This window comes from Sus scrofa, chromosome 10 (assembly GCF_054392235.1).
Source record: "Sus scrofa isolate SSC_HxYL_T2T_F1_AM1 chromosome 10, Sscrofa_HxYL_maternal_Yorkshire_Landrace_v2.0, whole genome shotgun sequence".
In the NCBI taxonomy this organism is placed as follows: domain Eukaryota; kingdom Metazoa; phylum Chordata; class Mammalia; order Artiodactyla; family Suidae; genus Sus; species Sus scrofa.
Window position 1 is genome coordinate 32828067 of NC_139392.1, and position 22839 is coordinate 32850905.

The window sequence follows — 22839 nt, forward strand, 5'->3', positions numbered from 1 at the left end:
CACCTCGCAGCATATGGAGGGCCAAAGCCACAGCAACGGGGGATCCCAGCTGCATTTGCGGCCTACACCACAGCTCATGGCAACGCCGGATGCTTAACCCACTGAGCAAGGCCAGGGATCGAACCCACAACCTCATGGTTCCTAGTCAGATTCGTTAACCACTGAGCCACGACGGGAACTCCCCCATCTGCTTCTTGAGCTCACTGACTCACTGCTGACTGGACTGCCACTCCTTCTTTACAGTGCCCAGGTTTTCATTTAATGCAGCTATCTGCATGGTATGTTTAGCCTAGTTTTCCTCATGCTTCTGCACTGCTACTTCTTTTTCTTTTCTTTCAGAATGCTGAGAATAGGAAAAACGGTGAGTAAAAAAAATCTATTACAAAAATAAAGTAAAAAAAATAAATTTGTCGAATTTAAAATACCAGCTGCATAACTACTACTACTTCTTTGGGAAAGAAGACACTAGTAGAATGGATTCCACAAATATCTGTGTATTTTGAACTGGCTTAAAGGCCACAATGCTGAAATGATGTTCAGCAGGTTTCTTATAAAATCAAGCTGAAGTAAATCAATTTAAGATTTTCCTTTTTTCCACTACAGCAGAAGAATAACCATAATCAGGGATAGCAAGGTGCCCTGGAGATAAAGCTCGACTTTTCTTATGTCTTAAATTACACATGCATCCCTTGGTCTCCATCAACATGCCAAAAACACAATACTTCAAATCACTGTGTGAACCTGAAATTGCAATTCAATGAAAACATTCCACAGTCAAGTTATCTGGGGCTATTTGGACCTCATTCACTAGAGGAAAGCCAGATGCTTCCCATTTGGCACACGCAAGTTAGGGAGGGGAAAGTAGACTTTTGGTCACACAATTGGTCATCACAATTCCCAACTGAAATCTCCACTTCCCCTTATCAGCATTCACTGTGACCAAAAAAATGAGTTCAATATAACTAACGTTCATGCCATCTACCGCAGACTACATAGTTAGAGGTTAGTTTGTTTTACTGGCACTAAAAGGTTTTTTTTTTTTTTTTTTAATTATGTTCTACTGAACTTTCACTTACATAAGCCAAAAATTATATTTCCTATCACATGTCAGCTATTTAAGTCAATCACATCAGTCTTAAATTGAACAGTAAAGTGTCAGTTGAGCACTTGAATTATAACTTTTAAGTAGAAAAATCCTCTCTCACTGAATTAATTTACAAAATCAATTACAAAACCTCCCATTGTACTGTACAGCAAAGGGAACTATATCTAATCTTGGGATAGAACATGATGGATGATACTACAGGAAGAGGAATGTGTATATATGGATGACTGGGTCACTTTGCTGTACAGCAGCAATTGGCACATGATTATGAATCAACTGTACCTTAAAAAAAAATTAAAAAAACACACCTCCCACCATTAACTTACTGACCAGTTTAGCTCCCTTCTCCATAAATTCTTTCCTCAGTTCAACTTCTTCCTTTTTCATCTGCTTTTTTTCCCACTGTACAGCAAGGGGATCAAGTTATCCTTACATGTATACATTACGATTACATTTTTTCCCCACGCTTTCTTCTGTGGCAACATGAGTATCTAGACAAAGTTCTCAATGCTATTCAGCAGGATCTCCTTGTAAATCTGTTCTAAGTTGTGTCTGATAAGCCCAAGCTCCCGATCCCTTCCACTCCGTCCCCCTCCCATCAGGCAGCCACAAGTCCCTTCTCCAAGTCCATGATTTTCTTTTCTGAGGAGATGTTCATTTGTGCTGGATATTCGATTCCAGTTATAAGTGATGTCATATGGTATTTGTCTTTGTCTTTCTGGCTCACTTCACTCAGGATGAGATTCTCTAGTTCCATCCATGTTGCTGCCAATGGCATTATGTCGTTCGTTTTTATGGCTGAGTAGTATTCCATTGTGTATATATACCACCTAAATTCCACCTTCAGTGAAATGGTTCTTTGGGGCACTACTACACAATCTTCTCAGTCCTAACAAATTTGCTACTCCTTGCCCCAAACAAAAAAAAAAAAAAAGAGATTTAAGTATTTTAGGAAGAAAAACAATTATAAAAACAGAATCTCTTAAAATCTTAATTCTAAACTTAGATATTTTGAAGTTTGCTATCTATAACTCTTTTATTTTTTGTCTTTTTGCCTTTTCTAAGGCCACTCCTGCAGCATATGGAGGTTCCCAGGCCAGGGGTCTAATCAGAGCTGTAGCCACCCACCTGCACCACAGCCACAGCAACACAGGATCTGAGCCACATCTGTGACCTACACCACAGCTCACGGCAATGACGGATCGAGGCCAGGGATTGAACCCACAAACTCGTGGTTCCTAGTTGGATTTGTTAACCACTGAGCAATGATGGGAACGCACATAATTCTTTTAATTGATAGCTTTCTTGATTAGCATCTCAATAAAATCTAAATTTTTAGGGTTACTTCTCATTATTTAGTCATCTGAAAACAGAAGTAACAGTTTCAATATATGTATAGATATTCTGCAACACAAAAGCACTGAGAGCAAGAATATTTGTCAAAAATAACAAAACAATGGTTCCTGGCATAAAGTATGTTGTTTTTTTCTTTTTATGGCTGCACCCACATCATATGGAAGTTCCCAGGCCAGGGATTGAATCTGAGCTGCAGTTGTGACCTAAGCCAAGGCAATTCCCACTGCTCTTGGAATCAAACCTGACACCTCTGCAGCAACCCGAGCCATTGCAGTTTGATTCCTAACCCACTGGGCTATGGTGGGGACTCCCACAAAGTATGTTCTTAATAAATAAATGTGTGTGTGTGTATATATATACACTTTTTTTTAACAAGCACTAAAAAATACAGAGGAAAAACAATGATTATCTTCACATATCTTTATGCTTTCTTGCTTGTGAGACTTAGGTTCTTCACTCAATTTAGCAATTTATTTTTCTTGTCCACATTTAATTTCCTCAATCTCTGCCAATTTAGATTTTTCATTTACTAGTTCTTTTTCAGTGACTATAGAAAAATAACTTATTAAAAAAATAATTTTAACTACTTAACTGAAAATTAACAAAAATGACTGCTACTGTTTATGACTGTCTCTGCCCCTTTAACCTAAGTTAACTTGAGCAAATTACCTACCTTCTCTTGTTCCTGTGTCCTTGTTTATACAATATGAACAATAATAATGTTATAAGGACTAAATAGTTAATACTATAAAGTAAATAGTGTCTGGCCAAACTTGAGCTAAAACACCTTCTTATGCTTATTAATATTATTACTCTCACTATCTTTACATAAGGCACCTAAAGAGGAGAACTATATGTCTAATCTAATCTCTATACCACATAGCTCCTTTTAATCCTCATTTTATAGGTAAAGGGACAAAGGCTTAGAAAAGTTCAATAATCTATTAGAAGTAGAACCAAAACTAAAACAAGAGCTGCATGATCTCATGCCCTTGTAATTAAAGGCCTGTAAACTATAGTTCTGTCAGAATTTTCTAAACTTGTGGCATAAGTCATAAATTTCATTCCAGCTTCACCGGTCCCATCCCCACAAAAACATCCCCCTAGTTTTTAGTTGAAGATAATTTCCAGGAACTGCACAATTAACAGATATACATACAAGTGCGCACACACACACACACACACACACACAAATACCTTCATAAATTGTACACTTAAGAATATTCTATCCACTGATGGAAATACATGATCTCAGTTATGAAACCAAAAATCAAATGTTTCTTAGAATCTGCATTTATCTTTTATATAGAAATATAACTGATCATTATGTGTACTGGTCATATAACCAGTACTTTCAACTTTATAACTTAGCATCATTTATATAAAATAAACCCACACTTCCTCTTAGAAAAAAGCTGGTTATTAATATTAAGAATTCTTAACACACTCAATTATTCCTAGACCTTTCATACCTGATTTCTATATCCAGAGGATAACATGTTATATGAGAAATAATTGAGGAGCTATAGTATCTTTTTTTGAATAACCAAGGGTCTATGATATAAAAAAACAGACTCCTTTGTATAACTAAAAAGAGCAATAAGAAATGGCAAGGAAGCTGTAAAGAATAACCTCCTAGGATTAGAATTACAGTCACCAAGAGTCTCTTATTTATAACCTTGATGCCCATCTTAGCTGTTGAATATAAGGTGATGCCTTTACTGGTTAAGAGGTTTGACTAGATGATCTCTATGGCCATTGTAACTCTGAAGATTCTAGATTTAGTTAGAAAATAAAATACCTTTTCTTTCTGAACATCTTGTAGTGGTTTCTACTGCTCCTTCAACTGCTCTTCTTTCTTGGCTGAATCTTGCTCCAAAGAAGTCCTGGCAGTCTTCAGTTCTCGAATCAGTTTATTTTGGTTTCCAATTTGATTCCTGTTTGAAATCAAGCCCTCCTATGCTAGAGAAAGCGTCTCTTTCACAGACTTATAAAAAAATTTCCCCAGATTATTATATGTCATTGTTTAGTAAATTTCTATAGAAACATAACAGTTAACATATGCACAGTAGAAAGCAGTACACTCTAAAAAGATAGTATGTTATGCCCTTGAGCAAGATAATATACAAACTCCAAAATGCCTGTGGTTTAAATAGCTGCCTATAACATTGTAAACTCTCACAAAAACCTAATGACTAAATCTTTTAAAATCAAGCTCAAAATCTGTGCTACTATTTTCTGAAGATGCCAAGACATACTCTTCGACTTTGCCTCTAAATATTCATTTGTGTCATTCAGCAATACACTGCTATATATTCCTTTTCCTGGCTGCAGGCCAGGATATTTTCATCTGCTCAGGATCTTTTTACGTTGGAGAACTCCTTCTCTCATTTAGTGGTTTTACTGGGGCTACTGTAACCCACTGACTCCCACCAGAATAAGCAAATTCCTGAGTAGAACAAATACCAAACCTGATCCTGGAATACCCTAAACACATAGTAGTGTAGCCAAAAAGGAATTTCTGCATTATTCTGTGGTAGCTTTTTTTGGTCCAAAAATTTTTCTTTTTTCAAAATAAAATTTTAGAAATTTTAGTTGTTACTTATTCTTGATATCTGATGAAATGATATAAGGAATAGTATTAGGCTAACAAGGTTTATATTTAATTTTAAACTTACTATCCTAGAATTCTCACTTCATTCACGGTACAAAATCTATAGTTAAATTCCATGTCTATGAACTTTCTTGACAAGAAAGAATAACCTACAGCATGGCCAATTTGGAATACCCAGTCACAAACTTTAGTATTTCATTAATAATCCAGCAGATGGGGCTAAAGGCATAGATCAAGCCAGCCGGACTTGCATTTCACTGGTGTCTAGATACACCACATGCCCACAGATGGCACCCCTGACTTGGGTGTCATGTTACATGGTTCTGAACTTCTTCCTTTTCTCTCTTGTACACAAGATTATTTAACAAATACGATGCTGTGTGGGAGAAATTGACAGAACACTAAACCAACTATAATGGAAAAAATAAGAATCATAAAATTGAAAAAATCACGGAAGCAAAAGAATGGCCAATAACCATCCTTTATTCTGACCTATAAATTTGATTTGAATGTTCCTAGGAATTCCTTTTATTAAGTAGTTCAGATAACTTCTCACTTTGGAAGGAATTAAATGTCAATACTTCTATTAAAAAAAAATTTAGTGAAATGATGGTAAAAGAATCATGAATCAGAAGAGCTGAGATCCAGTCACAGTTCTGTTATTGTGCAAACATTAGGCCTGTCACCAGCCAAGCAGGGCTTCAGTCTCATGAATAGATCTTTGGAAGAAAGATCTATTCATGGCCTCTCAGCAGTTGTAAAACTCCATGGCAGCCTTAGCCCTCTGTCTTTCTCTTCTTCCCATATTTACATTTGCATTCTTTCAGGTATAAAATTAGAACAAGACATAACATTTTAGACAAAAATAGTTGGCTTAATGAAAAAATACTGATTTAAAAGATCTAAGACTTGTTGTTATTCTCATGCGTAAATAACATACATATGAAGAAAAAGTGTGATTTCTGTAGATCTTTTACAGTCAGTCTTTAGATATCATCTTCTCTGTCACCAAATAGTCCTTCCAGTTCATCTGCATTTCCCATCCTTCCTCCTACCAGCTCAAGCCACCATCATCTTCACTTGGACTATGGCACAGTCTCCTCTGTCTCATCCCCACATTCACCCAGGTTCCCCTACAATCCATCCTTATCCTGCTGCCAGTTATTGGCCTAAATAAAATACAAATCCTTGCAAATCCTCCTTCTTTTAGGATAAAGTCCAAACTCTTCCACCAACCCTCCCCAACTTTCAATAGTGTTCTAAAGGGAAAAAAAATAGTAATTTAAAGCTACTTAGAGAATACAGCAAGTAAGATGCTTTCTAAATGTCGAGGTGGTATTTTTTTCCTTAAAACAACTTGTTGATTTTGAACTTGATATATATAAAATATCTATTGTTGGCCCTATGAAAATTCTTTTACCCAATCTCCTGTTTCTTTGTCAGATCATTAGTCACCAACAATTCCTTCACCTCCTCTCTACCTATATGTTATTCATCCTTTTTGTTTCATTGTCTCTCTCCCATTAATCTCTTCTGTTCCAACCTTTTTAACCCCAGTCATAATCAATTCACACCTAGACTGCTGGAGTTTATGGAGGAGGAAGGGAGACAGCCTCTTTAATCTCCATGGCACTAATTTACCTCAGGTCCAAACTAAGCTGTCTTTAAACAACTTCCAGGTTAAGTTGCCTACAAATTTTTTTTTTCATTTTATTCCTCTGCTTAGATGACTCTTCTCCTCTCCCCCAAATATAAACTCCAGTCATCCCTGCTAGGCATCTAAGATACTTCACAATTTGAACCCAACCTTTTAAACTTCCAGACACCAACCATCACTCTGGCAAGACAATTATGTTGACTCCCAGCTTTGCTGGTTCCTGCTGCAGCACCTTTTCTCAAATGTGCCCCTGAGTGAACGGATCTCTCTCAGGACTCTGGGTATTCAAATTCTTAGATCCTTCAGGACCTGGTCAAGTCCTACCTCCTTCATAAAGCCTTCCCTAAAACAGCTTATGAATAAAACATAGTATATTTATGTATATTATAAATATTCTGTGATTTGACAAAATTTGTCAATAAGGCACTTTATACAAAGAAACAAACAAACAAAAAACCATACACATTAAAGGATCAAAAAGCATAATATTTCACCACGACAAAAAAGAGGACTGGCTAAGTCTTCTTTGAGAGAATAGAAATGTTCCATCTCCTGTAGAGAACTGATAACTTAATGCTACATAAAAATTATTTACCTTTTTTGTATATCATTCATTTTAATGATACTTTATCTAATCAAATAGTATTGCCAAGGACAAGGTATCCAGATATGTTTAGATAATTAAGGTTAAATTTACTTTGAGTTATAATCTCCCGATTTTAACCATTATGCATTCCAATAGTCTTGGGAAGTTAACAAATCCATAAAATTAAAGTCAGTCTTTCTTGAGAAGCAACAATAAAATTGCTTCCATTTTCACAAGTGGTTTACATTGAAAACTCCTTGGATTTTCTAACAGCAGTCCTTTATAAGTTATTTTTTTTACATAGGCAGCAAAGTCCTTTGATAAGCTAATACGACAGTTAACATATTTCCAAATTGTTTCACTATTAAAAGATACATTTGTATGGGGTTTTGTGGTTGTTTTTAAATGGCCACACCCATGGCATATGGAAGGTCCCAAGCCAGGGATTGAATCTGAGTGGCAGCTGTCCTTGAACCCCCTGCTCCAGGCCAGGGATCAAACCCATGCCTCCCCAAGGCACTGCAGTAGAATTCTTTTTCTTTTCTCTTTTCCTTTCTTCCTTCCTTTTCTTCCTTGCCTTTTTAGGGCTGCACCCATGGATATGGAAGTTCACAGGCTAAGGGACAAATCAGGGCTACAGTTGCCAGCCTACACCACAGCAACACGGGACCCAAGCTGCATCTGCGACCTACACCACAGCTCATGGCAACACTGGAACCTTAACCCACTAAGAAAGGCCAGGGATCAAAACCTCACCTTCATGGATACTAGTTGGGTTTGTTACCACTGAGCCACGACACGAATTCCCACAACTTATTTTTTAAAAAGCATATTTCTCCAAAAATAATTCAAAAGAAAACAAGTATGATATTCCACAAATACTAACATTCCCTGCCCATCTGGGTTCAGATCAATCATTTAATATTTATCAATAACATAGTGAGTTTTTATGATACCTTGAGATCTTGCTTGTGGCAAGAAGTTCAGATTCCTTCCCATAGAAATCAGACTGAAGCTGCTTTAGAGTTTCCTGATTTTTTTCATAGGCATTTTGTAACACTGATATTTTCTCTTTCTCTGCTGCAAGTTCCTGTGCTGCTTGTGTTGACTGCTGCTGTAGTTTATTCTCAAGTTCTATCTGAAACATACAAGTTATTTAAAACAGTATGCATACAAAAATCCAGTTACAAATACAGAATGAAATCCAATAACTAAGATTCCTGAGAACAAACTAAAGTTATGTCTTAAAATTCTACTGTAATAAAGAGTATCTTACTTAGAAATACAAAATTAAAGAATTACAAAATCTGACAAGTCCCAATTAAAAAAAGAATTAAGTAAAGAAAAAAATATTTTCACTGGTAAGTGTCAAGTACCAAGGTCTCAGGAGACTGAGAGTAACAACTACTTTCTGATGGAAGATAGAGTGCTATGCATGCTTTAGAAGATGCTGAAAGTTAAGGTTGAACTAGAGGAATTTTCTGCATGAAAGAATTTCAAAGCCATTACTGAGCTCAAGTGTATTGTTTCTGCTCCCTAAAATTCAAGAATGACCCAAGAAATTTCTAAGGGCATGTTCATTAACATCAAGGCAGAAAAAGAAATGAAAATCCTGCAAAGGTCCAACTCCTCTAAACTTGTTTTCAGTCTTTAAGAAGATTCAAGAGATGTGCACAAATTATGATGTAATTAGAAGATATGTATGTATAGTATGAGAAGAAGCACTTGGCTTTTAAAATAAACTTACTACTTCCATGAACCTGCTGTTGAATTTATCAGCAACCTTTTTGTTCCACAATCCAATATTCATGTTCTTGTCCACATCTTACTGAACATTCCAGCAGTCCTTAAAATAGCTGATGATGGTCCCTGCTAGAAACATTTCTTGAACCTGGTTTCCAAAACATCTTGTGTTTTAGGTTAACCTATTACCTCACTGGTTATTCTTCCTTCCTAAAATCTCTTACTACTGCCTTTGATCGCTCTGTAGTACAAGACCCCAGGGTTCCATCCCTAGGCTGCTTTTATTCTATAAACAGTCTCTCTTTAGAATATCCTAACTAGACTCATAGCTTTAAGTACTTTATTTACAGTTGACTTCTGAATTTAAGTCTCTAGCTCCAACCTCTGCCTGAACTTTGAGCTCATTATATCAAAGGACTTCCCAGACATCTTCCCTTGACTGACTGATAGATATCTACCTCAAGCAGAATTCTTGACTCCTGACAACAATCCTCCTCCTCAAAAAGCTACTATTTCCCCCAATAAATATGGCCATCCATCCACCTTCACAAGCCAGAAACCTAGAGTTATTCCTGACTCTTCTTTCCAGCATCTCTCACCATCCAATCTATCAGCAAGCCCTGATGATTTAACTTCCAAAAGACACTTCCAAATCATTCACTTGTAACACTTTAGTTCATGCCATCATCATGGACTTTCTGGACTACTGCAATAGTTTTTCAGTGCCCTCCTTGCTTGCTCCTTTATCTCCCTTCAGTCATATCCCATCATTTTCTGCTCAAAATTTCCTAATTGATTCTAATTGTCCTTCAAATAAAATATATCATTCTGTTATAATCTACAAGTTTGCATGTTTATGCTTTGTCTGCTTCGCTGAGCTCAGCTCATATGACTCTTCCTCTCTCCTACTATACTTGTTTTTAGAAACTACCATGCTTGCTGTAGCCAAAGATCTCTGTACTTGTTCTCCTGAGCACTGTATGTATGGCTCGTGTATTTCATGTACCAGCTCAAACCTCTTCAGAGAAGCTTCTTTGATCACCCAGCCTTTTAGCAGGGCTAAATCCATCACTGTCTTTTGTGAAGCCTCTTCCCCCCTCAAGAAGGTGTAAATCCATGAGAACAGGTTACTTGTATGCTCACAGCCACATCTCCAACACCCAGAAATGTGCCCATGGCATAAAATACATACCTAGTAATATTTCTTGAATGAATGAATGACAAATAGATGGGAAGTGGACAAATAGAGCCCAAAACTCCACTAAGAGGATCTTATAATAGTCCATATAAGACAAAACCTGGACAAAGATTATGGAAGTTGGGAAATAAGAAAAGGAGATAGAGGAGTCCCACTGTGGTGCTGTGGGTGAAGCAATCTCGCATTGCTACAGCTGTGGCATAGGCTGCAGCTGCAGCTCAGATTCAGTGCCTGGCCCAGGAACTTCTGAGTGCCATGGGTGCAGCCAAAAAAAATAAATAAAAAGAGATAGGTGCAACTGAGTTAGGAAGCAGATTGCTGGGAGATGGGGGGGAAGGGGATGCCTAAGGGGGGGAAGGGCATTGATCACCCATACATTATCAGATAATACCCCATATCCCCTCCAATGATTCTTCATTATGACATTATTTTTCATGTTGAAGACTATACTGCATTTTTTTTTTTTGGTAGACTACTACTTTAACATCACCCCCCCACAAATCCAGATTTCTTTCTCTTTATTCACCAAAGTACTCTACAAAGTCTTAACAATGATCATCATTGCCCTCTGGGGCTTATATTTGGACCTTCATTTTATCAACTCCAAATGACAGGCTCATTCATTGATTCATCCATTCATTCTTTTTAAATCACTGATAGCTTATTTGTTAGAAAACACAGTTCTCTGATTTTGGAAATTCAAATTTATTAGTGGGTAGGTTAAAAAAAACAACAGGTCAATGTAACAGTTTGATAATTATTTTAATGGAATTAAATCCAACATTCCAAAGGAGAATACAGGAGGGTCCGTCATTTGCAATTTACCCTTCACACAGTGATCAGTTTTTGTACTAAAACAGGTATGATCACATTTCCCCCTTCTTAAAAACCTTTAACCTTCCAATATCAAGTATTTAATGTAGAAACAGTTATCCATCTACTCTGATCTTACTTCACCCAATTCTGTAGCCTTATCTCCCCTCACTTCTCCACTTACCATGTATTCCAATAGCGAACCTCCTATAATGACATCTTTTTAAGTTTCAAAAACTTTGCTAGTATTGCTTCCTCCTTGAAATATCTGCTTTCTTCATTTATTTAGGGCAGAACCCATGGCATATAGAAGTTCCCAGGCTAGGGGACAATTCGGAGCTGAGGCTGCCAGCCTACACCACAGGCATGGCAACACCAGATTCAAGCCGCATCTGTGCCACAGCTTCTGGCAATGCTGGATCCTTAACCCACTGAGCAGGGCCAGGGATCAAACCCGAATTCTCATGGGTACTGGTCAGGTGCGTTACCACTTAGCCACAATGGGAACTCCTTCTTCCTTTTTTTAACTTTTCAAAATTATAATCATCTTTAAAGATCCAGTTGAAATGCCAGCTCCTCTAAAAAGCCAGCCAAAACTTCTACTGAGCTCTATTTTTTTCTCTTTTTTATTACAATTTTCTTTGTCCTTACATACCAGCTTCCTCATTAAATTATAAGCTACTTAAGAATAGGGGCCATATCCTATTCAATCTGTATTCCCACATTAGGTTTCAAATAAAGTTGCTGTAGGAACCGATAACTTACAGCCGTGCTGGATCCTTGTTCAGTGGTTCCCAAACAATCACATTAAAAAAAAGGAAGTATATGCATGTGTGTCTTATATATAGTGTATGTACACATACACATCTATACCCTAAACTTTATCCCTGTTTTTCCTATTTCCCTGTGGCCCACTAATAAGTTTCCACAGACCATCACTGTGTGGTTTGCCGTGCGCACTGACAGTCTTGGATCACAGCTTGCCTACTTCCATATACTATCCCACAACTATTTTGTTTGCAACATGACACTGGCAGAGTAGACAACAACTCTATGACCCCATTATATTAATTCAGAAAGATGAATCACTTCCCTGTGACCATAAACCTAATAATACGTATAACATGAAATTTAAATTCAGATCTGCCTGACTCTAAAATTTACCTTCTTTCCAGGATATTATGCTGCTCCTCAATAAAGCCAAACTACTCTTGCCTCTCAATGATTCTCTAGTTACTCCAAATTCCAAAACTAATTTAGAGACTGGATATCCACCCAGCACTCCCTCAGGGTTAAAAATTGTGTCCCTTTTTCTGGCATCCATGCACTAGCATAAGTGAACTACTTACTGTGAATGAATGTCTCCAAAATGCACGTTTAAGCCTAGATCCCCAATGTAATGGTATGTAGAAGTGGATCTTTGGGAGATCATTAGATGATGGGGGTGGAATCCTTGTGAATGGGATTAGTGCCCTTCTAAGAAGGAATGAGATAACTGTTCTCAGTCATATCAGGATACAGCTGTCTACAAGCCAGAGTGGACCCTCATCAGACACTAGCTATGCCAAGTACCTTTATTCTAAGTTTCCCAGTCTCCAGAACTCTGAGAAATCAATGCTTATTGTGTTAAGCCACCTAGTCTATGGTATATTTGTTTTAACAGACCCATGTAAGACAACTACTGATAACAACACTTCCTCTAAATCTCATAATTCTTAAGGTGGTATCTAGTAAAGCCATGCAAAGTAGAAGAAATATACATTAACCATAAATCTGGAAGAAATCTTGTTGTAGCTAGTAATTTAAAAGAAAGAAAATGTGCTAATAGTTGTTAAGACTTTTTACTTATTAAATCAGGTGCTATAAAAATGATCTAAGGAATACTTTAATATGAGACTAATGGATTTCTTTGGTTTGTTTGTTTTTGTCTTTTTCTAGCACTGCACCCAAGGCATATTGAGGTTCCCAGACTAGGGGTCTAATTGGAGCTGCAACTGCCAGCCTATGCCACAGCCACAGCCATGCCAGATCTGAGCCTCGTCTACAACCTACACCATAGCTCACCACAACTGCCAGATCCTTAACCCACTGAGAAAGGCCAGGGATCGAACTTGAAACCTCATGGTTCCTAGTCAGATTCTTTAACCCCTGAGCCACAATGGGAACTCTTGAGGCTAATGGATTTTGAAAAAACAAATGAACTCAAGATATCAAATCATAAACCAAAATACATATTGTGATAATTATATCCTGACTTCTGATTACATATGATAACACACAAAAAAAGAATAAAGGGTCATTAGAAAATTACTCTTTTGTAAAGCAGCCATAATAATGGTTGTAAAACAGAGGTCCACATAAAAGAATGTATTTGTGGGGTTATTTTTTTTCCTCTAGTAATATGACAAGCCAGCTCTTAATGCTATGAAGTATTTGGTTCTACATATTAAGGATTTTATATCTCCCTTCTCCCTGCATGAATTAACATAGAACAACCATGAGGAAAACCTCATTTTGTTCAAACACTAAGTTCATTCCACTTTTATCAACTCTTGGTCTGGACAAATATTAAAACATATTTAAGAATGAAGAACAGATGCTTAATAATAACTTATCATAGGTTTGGAAATAAAAACCATTATGATTTAACTTAAAAGTATCAAACAATTATAACCATATGAAACCTACATTATATACGTTATAGTAGATATAAATATATCTCACATTGTGATTTTTTATCTTGATTATTTCCCTTAATAAGGATAATTTATTGCTAAATTCCTTTAAAATTTTCTAATACACTAGAGATGTTTATACATTTTTCTCAATGTTGTTGTATCTTATTTTACAAAAAGTTTTGTCTATCAAACAAATGATTAGTGTTATAAGAATTATCGAACAACATGATTACAGTGAATGGAAATCCAGACTTAGTCAATCATAGAAGTACAGTTGTGTATTTTAACTTCAAAAAATTTGAGCATGTATAAATTTTTCTTTGTTGCACCTCATCTGTGTTAATTATCATGTTACTATTTTCAATGCACAATTTTGCTTCCCATAAAAAGAAAACAAATATCACTATCTTCCCATAAAAAGAAAACAAATATCACTATCTTCCCATAAAAAGAAAACAAATATCACTACCTTTTAATCTCTCCTTGGAGTGCTTCAATTTGCTTTTTCTTCTGTTCAGTCAGTTGCTTTAACTCATTTCTGTTACCCTGAAGTCGTTGTTCTTCTTTTTCCTTTTGTTTTAAACTCTTCTGGGCCTGCATTAGTTGTCCCTGCATTGAATTGCACTCCAATTTCAACTGATGAGAAGTCTAAAAGAAAATAAAAATCTGTTTAGCATTCTTTTATCCATTCACCCTACTTCAAGCTAAGCACTACTCTAAGTAGAAACTACTGGGTCTGATGGCCATAAACAATCCACTAGTAAACCACAAAAGAAAAATCCCTGTCCTCACAGAGCTTTCATGACTGACACTATACACTATTAGATGGCATGCTGAATTAATCTTCAATATTTGTTTAATCCTCCTTTCCTTTTTAACTTATATATTTGGATAGAGCTTGGAAATGGACTATTCCTTTACATCATAACATAGGGAAAAACAGCATTCATCTCTAGATTGCTGAAATGTCTACTGCCTTTCAAGGATATGCAAATGCTACCTGAGCCTGTTAGCCACCATCAGAAAGGACAGCTTCATATTAACTGCAATAAAACCAAAATAATTTTGGCAAATATGTTTAGTATTTGATGAAACTAAACTATACCGCACACAATTTGTCATTTAGAGATCTGAGGAATATTTTGTTAATACCTTCTTTTTACAATCTACTAGGATATAGTTCTGTTCAAAATTAGACATCATATAGAAGCTAAGAGAGGTTCCTCTGTGGCCAAGGAGAACTACACATTCTCCGACATTTCTAGCTAAGGTCATGTTTCATGTTTTATGCATATTTCACTATGAACATAATTTGAGCAATTTGACCGTATTCTGAGTAACTTTTGAAAAAAATTCAGTGCTTCAGCTTATCTCCAACACAAAGGGAAATATTTTGTGCAAAGCAGGAATCAGGTAGTATAACAATAATGATTAACAAGTACCACTGGTTATGATAACCAATGACAAAGTAATAGCTAACATTTGACCATTTATTTTGTTAAGCTGGTTTTCTAAGCACTTTGAAATATATTAACCAATTTATTTCTCAAAATAATTCTATAGTGAACATTCTCTTATTAGCCTTATCTTCTACTGAGAAAACTGGAACACAGAGAGATCAAGTTGTCAGCCTAAGACAAGGCAAGACAGCACAGCTATTAAGTGGCACAACCAGGATATAAATCTGGACAATCTGGATTCAGAACTTATACACTAAACCACCATAATTTTGCCAGTTACATGTTGGCATCTAAAACACAGGTGTCTTCTTTCAAGCAACAACCAGAACACAACACTACAGATGTGTCAGGACCAGGTTTCACTACTTTATCAAATCAGATCTCTAGAAAGCTACATGCCTGGACTCTGGCTGCTGGAGGTATGCCTTCAGAAAAAATAGCAACATATTACTATACTCGCTTAATGTATATTATACTCTTGCTTCTTTTGATGGAGAACAACAGAAGTATTAACCACAGAAAATCTTTTTTTTTTTTTTTTTTTTGTCTTTTTAGGGCCGCACTTGTGGCACATGGAGATTCCCAGGCTAGGGGTCAAATCGGAGCTGTAAATGCCTGTCTCCACCACAGCTACAGCAACAGCAGATCCAAGCTGTATCTGCAACCTACACCACAGCTCATGGCAACGCTGGATCCTTAACCCACGAAGCGAGGCCAGGGATCAAACCTGCATCCTCATAGACACTAGTCGGGTTTGTTAACCATTGAGCCATGACAGGAACGCCAACAAATCTCTTCATTGTTAAACAACCATTATCAAATATATTAATATCAATGTCCATGAAATTGCCCTTAAAATTTCATTTCTATGGAAAGCCTATCAAGACTTTTTTTTATCCATAGTAGTCTGCCTTAATCTAAATTATCTAATTATAACTCTATAGTTAGATTACTCAATTTTCCATCTTTAATTAACTACTTTTATTTTAGGCCTCTTATCAAAAACTAGGTTAAATCTTTTTAGTAGTCGGTAGAACACAAATGAAATAAACCTTCTTTTGACCTAATTATCACTGAAAATATTTTGAAAATATAAATACCTTATTATGCTATAACATATTTTGTTACAGAAAAAGAAAATCTTAGCTCCTCTTTTTCAAGTGAGTTTTTCAGTTCATTCTGTTCCTTATGTGCGCATTCTATCTGTACTTCAAGGTGATGCTTTAAATCTTTGCAGGTTTTCTCCTAAAAAAATGGAAACTATATTATGCCGAAAATATCTGTAGTAAAATAAGACTTTTGGTTTACAAGCTTATAAGGTCGTTAGAAGGAAATAAACCAGAATTGCTGATCATTGAAGATGGGACAAAATAATCCCATTTCATTAATAAAAACAGGCAAGTATTATAGCAGTAAGGAAGGAGGAACAGGAAAAGGCTAAGTGTTTCAATCATCAACCAAGAGTCACAATAAATAATTTAGATAGTATTTGGGCAAGATTTTAGAAAACTTTGGTTTGGAAGCCACATTTTTTGTCACAGAATTAATTAAATTAAATAACTTATGTGGTTGTGGATATGGTTTGGTTTTTTTGATCACATCTGTGGTGTGCAAAAGTTCTCTGGCCAGGGATCAAACCCATGCACACCACGGCAATGACCCAAGCCACAGCAATGACAATGCTGGATCCTTAACTCCCTGAGCCACCAGGTAATTCCAAATTATGCTATTTTAAACGTAGAATAATATGCTTCAAAAAAAAGGAAGCAAGGAAATTCTTAAAAAGAAAGTGTTGAAATGATAAATAAAAATAATCACATATACTTTAAGAGGGAATGTGTACAGATAGATGTTTTCTCCAAACAGAAAGGAACATAAAAGTAACATGAAAATCTTTTTTTTAGGAGTTTCCATTGTGGCTTGGCAGAAATGAATCCAACTAGTAACCATGACGGTACGGGTTTGATCCCTGGCCTTTGCCTCACCCAGTGGGTTAAGGATCTGGCATTGCCATGAGCTGTTGTGTAGGTCACAGATGCAGCTCAGATCCCACATTGCTGTGGCTGTGTTGTAGGCCTGCAGCTGTGGCTCCAATCCAACCCCTCCTGTGGGAATTTTCACATGCCATGGGTGTGGCCCTATAAAGCAAAAAAGAAAATGTCAAATATGAATTAGGCAGAAGAATCAGTACATTTTAAATATTATCACTTCTGCTTAAAAAAAAAAGTAAATATAAACAACTAACCATATCTAATATAGCAGCTTTTCCCTTCTGACTTTCCTTTTCAAATTCACTTCTGGAGTTCTTCAAAGAATCAGAAACTTTTGATAATTCCTCTTTTGCTCCAGAAAGCTCTGTTACTAGAGTTTCTTTCTCCATCTTCACTTTGTGTAGTTCTGTCACTGCTGCTTGAATTTTGTTATTCAATTCTTCCTGCTGCATTTTTGCATTTTGACTTAAATTTTCTATTTTCTTGTTTAAGGATTTTTTTTTCCTTCTTCTTGCTTGGTAAGCACTTGCTTAATATTTTCAAGTGCTTCAGATTTCTTCTGTAGATCCAACTTTGTACTGGATATGCTATTTAAGAAAAAATTTAATAATGCATAATTTATCACCTCTAATTTACCATTCAAAATAAATTATTACTTTTTTAAACTTTTTTGTATCCTTAAGAAGTAAAAATAATAATTTAATGTATCAAGCCAGTACCACCTCACACCAGTCAGAATGGCCATCATTAGTAAGTCTACAAATAGCAAAGGCTGGAGAGGGTGTGGAGAAAAGGGCACCTTCCTACACTGTTGGTGAGAATGTAAATTGGTACAACCACCATGGAGGTTCAATAATATGGAGATTCCTCAGAAAACTAAATACAGAACTACCATATGACCCAGCAGTCCTATTCCTGGCCATATATCGAGACAAAACTTTCATTCAAAAAGATAAATGCACTCCCATGTTCACTGCAGCACTATTCACGATAGCCATGACATGGAAACAACTTAAATGTCCATCTACAGATTAATGGATTAAGAAGATATGGTACATATATACAATGGAATACTACTCAGCCATAAAAATGAATGAAGTAATGCCATTTGTAGCAACACATATGGAACAAGAGATTCTCATACCAAGTGAAATTAAGAAAAAAGAGGAAGACAAATACCCTATTTCATTTAAACGCAGAATCTGAAATACGGCACAGGAGTTCCCACTGTGGCGCAATGGAATTGGTAGGATGCAGGTTCAATCCTTGGCCCAGCACAGTGGGTTAAAGGATCCAGCATTGGTGCAGCTGAGGCATAGGTCTCAGCTGCAGCTTAAATCTGATCTCTGGCCCAGGAGCTCCATGGGCAGCCCCTCCCCCCTCAAAAAAATGGCACAAAATGAACCTATCTACAAAAGAGTAACAGACTCCCAGACTTACAGATTTGTGGTTGCCAAGGGGAAATGGGACAGACTGGGAGTTTGAGGTTAGTAGAAGCAAACTATTACATTTAGAATGGATAAGCAATGAGGTCCTATTGTATAACACAGGAACTATATCAAGTCTCAGGGAACTATATCTTGGAAGATAATATAAGAAAAGTAATATGTATATATGTGTGTGTGTGTATGTATATATACATGTATATGACTGGGTCACTTTTCTGTACAGCAGAAGTTGGTACAACATTATAAATTAACTGTAATTTTTTTTTTAAAAAAAGCAAAAAAAATTTAGTCAAAAAATAATAAAACCACACAACCAAAAAAATGCCGTAGAACATCTGTTCTGACTATTTAACAGATAAAGAAGATTTACCTCAAGTAAATAAATTAGTGGTAAAGTCAAGACCATCTAACGCCCCTGACTTAATCCCCAAAGAAAACTGTGCATAGAGCAAACCTAGCCTACGACAGCCAGAAAAGTTTTCCCTGTACTCTAAAGAACCTATTAGCCCCTGAACATACAGAAATTTGCCTCCTTCCTTGAAAACATAAAACACATTATATCTTTGAAACGACTTAAACTTCAAAACACATAAGGTAAGTAGGAAAAAAATAGAAGAATATCTCATTTCAGATAGAGGAAGGACAAAAGATTTATTGTAATCTTAGAACCTAGCAGATTATGTAAGAGATTTGTTATTATTTGCCCCTTAAAAAAATGCTTTCTGTAGCTAAATCAGTAAAAATTTATAAGAATAAGGAAATGCACATATTGCTGTAAGAGTTAAAGACTTCTCTTTTCATAAAATGAATACAATTATGTTTATATGCATATCAAAGGAAAAGCACATATTAAAGATCAACAAGTTTCTAAAGAGAAAATAAAACCAGATGCAAAGTAGTATTTCTAGAATGTATCCTCTTTCTAGTGTATTTTACCATCAATGTACTTACTATAAATTGAACAATATGTTAAAGAGAGATTATTAAAAGCTATATCAGCCACATAATTGAAGTTAGGTATTAATACAATACCAGAGCTGCACATATACCTTGAAAATTTCGAACTTTTAGTCCCAGAAACTTACTTTTACTTTCTAAAAAGTAGCTAGAAAAGTGAACTACATTCATAGGATCCTGTACCGCACTGATTTTTAAAGGTCTAAACAGAAAAGTCATTGTACTAATTATTACTTTACCATTTTAATATAATTAAAATCCATGTCAAGCAACCTTGAAATTAGGACTTGATATATTTATTCACTATGCTATTTAACTTTCCCACAAATAATTATTATAAAATCATATGACTATGTGAATCAAAGACAGCAATAGAAATAAAGGCCTTCATAGTGACTGCAAAACTTAGCTGTTTTTTTAAAGTCACTTAGTAATAAAAAAACAAAACAAATCAAAATGAAAAAAAAAAAACCACACATGATCTGGGAAACCTTAACACTCCGTTCTCAGAAACTGATAGAAATGACCAGAAGGGAAAAAATGGCAAGGATATGGAAGATTAGAACAATATTATCAACTACCTCAACCTAATTGATATTTATGGAATACTTTACCCAACAACACATATGTGTACCCATGGAAAATTAACCAAGATAAGCCATATACTGGGCCCTAAATAAAACAGTTTGAAAAGTCTGAGTATGTTCTCTGACCTCAGTGGAATTAAATGAGAAACCAGTAACAGTAAGATATCTACAAGAATCCCAAATATTTGACAAGTAAACAAAATACTTCTAACTAACCATGATCAAAGAAGAAATCACAAAAGATATTTGAAAATATATTAAACTGCAGAGGAATGAAAATATAAGATGGAAGTTGGTGGGCTTGAATAGCATCAGTGGCCCTTGAGAAAGGTGGGCCCTGTGCCCTGTTATGTGGGCTGAGCCTTTCAACCAAGGTTGAGGGTTTAGTCAAACTCTAGATATGTTTACCTAGCTTGCCTTTCTTAGGTAGTACTCTAGAAAGGCAGGACCCAACATAGGAAATGTTCGTATAAAGGGAAAAAACAAAAAAACAAACAAAAAAAACCTTAGTAGAAGTGGAAAGAACCACTGATCCCATAAGTGTCCTTGGGAAAGAGAACAAGAAGCAACTCAGAGGTCACCTTCAAAGACACATGACTGGCTTCCAGAGGTGACAACCAAGTTAGTGGGTGATACAAAGGATCAGGTGTACTCTCCAAACGTCAGCACTGGAAACTATGATGTTATCAGTGAGAAGAAATGCCATTTGCACCTGTATATCCTCAAATTCACAGTATCAGGACCCAATGTACTAGATATGAGAACAAAAAAATTTTGTCATCCCTCCCAAAACAAGGATGCAACCATGAAGGTGTAAAACAACTTAATTATTGATGGGTTTTATTTCATTTCTCTGAAAGGTAACTTTCCCACGCACCCAACTTCCATCTTTACTACTGAGAGTCAAAAATCTTCATGCTCTTGCCACAGATCAAGTCCGTCAACACAGTCGGAATGGAATATTTGGCATTTAAAGACAAAGTCTGCTGAAATGTGACTGGTAACAAGCCCTCCTATTTAACCATATTATATGGATTTATTTTTATTCATGTTAATATAAGCAGTTTATAGAATCAAGTAAATCCTTAAAGATGTGATGATAAAATTGAAATCTTAAAAATATGTTAATTCTTAGTTTACAATGCTCCCCCTTAAGTCATTAAGCTTATGTTTCTTTCTCCACTTCAACTTGTTTACTCAATTCTGTAGCTCTAAGCTCTAAATCTGTGTTCAGTTGTCTTTGCTGTTGTAGATCCTGCAAAGCTTGCTCCTTGCTTGCTTTAACTTCAAGTGAATCAGCTTCCAATTTCTATTGAAGAAATATAATAACAACTTTAATGTCAATTATCTACTATAACATTATACCACTTTTGTTTACATTCAAACTGGTGTTGACATAACACACAAAAATAGCCAAAAATATCTGTTATAATAAAAAATACACTCTGAAGCTTTCACTGAATAAAGCTGCCATTTATCATGGAATATTTAAGAAAACCTAGCAGCAGGCTTCCTATAGGAGAAGCAGTCACTGAGTTTTTAATTTTCAAAATTAACTCTAAGAGAAAAACTTAAAATAATTATATTTGTTACCTGCGTAAAATTTATGAACTAAAGTCCGAAAAAACTAAGTAACAGGTTCACACATGGGCCCACTTAAAATATGTACTCCTTTATAATCACAGTTAATAATACTGAGATAATTAGAACTATTCACAACTAAAATGCAGTTGTCATGTCATCCTTCTCATTAACACCTATTGACCCTAAACATAAAACCAATTAAACTTCTGATTTTGCTTCTTCAATCTCTTCATCTAGAGATCATTGTTCTTCACAGTGTGATTTTTGTGTCATTCATGTAGATATAACTGTGGGCACTTTTACAAATTCACAAAAGTCAGGAGTTCCCTAATGGCTCAGCAGATTAAGGATCCGGCATTGTCACTGCTGCAGCTCAGGTTGCTGCGGTGGTGCAAGTTTGATCCCTGGCTGAGGCCCTTCCACATTCCATAGGTGAAGCCAAAAAAAAGTCAAACTGTTAAGTACATAGTTCAAAAATCTATGAGCAAGACATTTTCTTGTATAGCAGTAAAAAATTTTGTGCCCTAAATATTTTATAAGCCAATCTAGGTACCTGTAGTTCTTACTCAAGGCTTATATTTGACACTCAATGTAACTATGTTAATTCTATGTAACAGATGGAATACGTCCTAAAACAATGATTAGAAAAAATATCTAATATCCAATGTTGTGATAGGTTACAATAAATATTATTGGTTCTAAATAACTATTTTTAAAAGATACTTAAATAGACTTCTCATGAGACGCCTTCATCTAAAAAATTAGTTTTTTGTTTTTTTCAACCATTATGTCGAGTAATTTGTCATGCCATGTTATTGACCATAAAGAAAATAAAAAAAGGAATGCAGAGAAGATCTGAAAATGTAATTTTCTTCTTCCACGTTATACTGATGTGGATGTGGATGTATACAAATTCAAAGCCCAGGATTCTACAGTTGTACAGAAGTGCTTTATCTGACAGTGGAGGTATAACTTATATATATAGTAACTTGAGAAATTTTTAACTTACAGCAGTTTTAATTTAAAGGACAAGGGACTCAGGTCAAATCCTTCTCTCATATG

At 35.8% G+C, this 22839-nt stretch overlaps 1 protein-coding gene across 16 annotated transcripts in view; it reads right to left on the reverse strand.

The window, feature by feature from the left end:
- The window catches only part of LOC146398935 (uncharacterized), a 115211-nt gene that overhangs the window by 77455 nt on the left and 14917 nt on the right, over nt 1-22839 (reverse strand). For 5 of the 16 annotated variants that reach the window (XM_084980842.1, XM_084980854.1, XM_084980847.1 and 2 more), the window contains exons 2-6: nt 17456-17788; nt 16311-16455; nt 14220-14398; nt 8275-8456; nt 4263-4398 (exon numbers count right to left, since the gene is read on the reverse strand). The gene's annotated coding sequence lies outside the window, so the exon portion shown is untranslated. The remainder of the gene's footprint in view (nt 1-4262; nt 4399-8274; nt 8457-14219; nt 14399-16310; nt 16456-17455; nt 17789-22839) is intronic. The other 11 variants (XM_084980845.1, XM_084980856.1, XM_084980846.1 and 8 more) reach the window with 5 other exon arrangements.